This window comes from Triticum dicoccoides, chromosome 2B, assembly GCF_002162155.2.
Source record: "Triticum dicoccoides isolate Atlit2015 ecotype Zavitan chromosome 2B, WEW_v2.0, whole genome shotgun sequence".
NCBI lineage: Eukaryota > Viridiplantae > Streptophyta > Magnoliopsida > Poales > Poaceae > Triticum > Triticum dicoccoides.
In genome coordinates, this window is record NC_041383.1 from 500,050,990 (window position 1) to 500,053,206 (window position 2,217).

Below are 2,217 nucleotides of genomic sequence, written 5' to 3' on the forward strand. Positions count from 1 at the left end.
GCTGCGCGCCCCGACCGCCGGCCGCCGCGCCCCCGGCCGGATCCAGGCGCCACGGCCGGCCTCGACCCCATCTCCGGCCGTCTTCCTCCCCTCTGGCTTCAACTCCGGCGAGCTGCTCCAGCCTTCCTTGATCCATGCGCCAGATCCAGATCTGGAACATTAGGGTTGACCTTGTTTTTCTCCTAGTATGCATATTTTTTTGCCCTGTTCATCGCATCATAACTCCGTCATCGTAGCTCCGTTTCATGCGCATGATATATCAAAATGTTCATCAGGACATGCTCTACATTTTGTTCCATTGGGCCATGTTCATTTGAGGTCATCTCGATGTCCAAATCTCTGATGCAATAGTGCTATATGATGTTAGTTTTTGATTCTTAACAGAATGTGTGCATTTGTCATTTTTGCTACATTTATTGTGTGCATCTTATGGGCATGAGCTCTACAGGTGTTTTGTTCTATGCCATGCCATCTTTACAGAGGTGCTTATGATGTATTTTTGTCATCAATGTGGTGACTAGCACAAGCATGCAAACTAGACTTCGTGATGTTGGTGATTTTAGTCCCTGTTCTGTTGTTATTTTTATGCCATGTAAACTTGTTGCTACAGAGAGATCCATGCATATTTGGAGCTACTTCAGTAAGGATGTTTTGAACATATGGTTATGCTCTACCCATTCATGCCCCTGTTTGCAATTTTGTATTAGTCTAGCATGTATTTTCGTGCTCTACTTTTGCTACAAAATGTTTCCTGGCATGTTATTTACATGTTATTCAATTTTGCCAAGGTTGTTGTAGTTGATCCTTGCACGCTATGAACTTGTTCTTGCCATGGATAGCTTCATAAACATGTCTTCTTGCTGATTCTATGCTTATCTTGTCATGCAATGACTTGTGGTGAGTGAATCGAGCTTGCAAATATGCCTTCATAATTCTGCTAATGCCATGCCCTCTTTGCTGAATCTATTAACGGAACTTGCTATGTTTACATGGATGCCATCATATCTTCTGATCCTTTTTGGCTCATGGTCAGTAAGGGACTTTTGTTCTATGCTTTGAGAAGAATAATGCCATGTCTTCTTTGATATTATAAGTTCCTGTAGCATGTTGATTTCTTGCTCTGAACATTGCTACCTGATGTTGTTTATGCCATGTCTAGCCTATTATCTTTTGCACTTTTGCCATGCTTGTTTGAACGTGCTATTGTGTGATTTAGCCGTAGCTCAGTGTTCCTGTTTTGTCAAGCATCTCCTGTAGATCCCTGCCATATGCTTTGTTGTTACGTTGGGGTGCTGTAGCATAGTTTCTTGTTGTCTTCTAAGTGCTCTCATGCTGTTAATCGCAGAATTGTGTCATTCTTGTTTTGCTTGCCATTTGCAACCCGTGCATCCGATTCCGGTGATCTTTATATTGATTTCAACCAAAATCATTTCATCTTTCCAGCGGCATACTTGGTTTGCCAAGTTGATGCCTTGTTCACCCTTTTTCCTCCCGGAGCACGCATACGCATTGCATATCACATCTCGCATATCATGACATGTATTGCATCATGTTGCTTGTGCATTACACCGTGATTTATTGTGGTTCCTTTGCTTGTGTTCCTACCTTGGGTAGAGCCGGGAGACGAGTACGTGAACGAGGAACCTATTAAGAACACTTACGAGGATCAAGCCTTCGACAACTCTGAGAACTCTGCAGGCAAGATGACCATACCTTCGATATCACATCTATCTTTGCTTTGCTAGTTGCTCGCTCTATTGCTATGTTAGCTCTACCTACCATTTGTTTACCATGCCTCCCATATTGCCATGTCAAGCCTCTAACCATCCTTTCCTAGCAAACCGTTGTTTGGCTATGTCACCGCTTTTGCTCAGCCCCTCTTATAGCGTTGCTAGTTGTAGGTGAAGATGAAGTTGTTCCTGGTAGGAACATGGATTTTTTGGGATATCACAATATCTCCTGTTTAATTAATGCACCTTATATACTTGGTAAAGGGTGGAAGGCTCGGCCTTATGCCTGGTGTCTTGTTCCACTCTTGCCGCCCTAGTTTCCGTCATACCGGTGTTATGTTCCTTGATTTTGCGTTCCTTACGCGGTTGGGTGATTTATGGGACCCCCTTGCCAGTTTGCTTTGAATAAAACTCCTCCAGCAAGGCCCAACCTTGGTTTTACCTTTTGCCACCTATACCTTTTTCCCTTGGGTTTTCACGAGCCCGA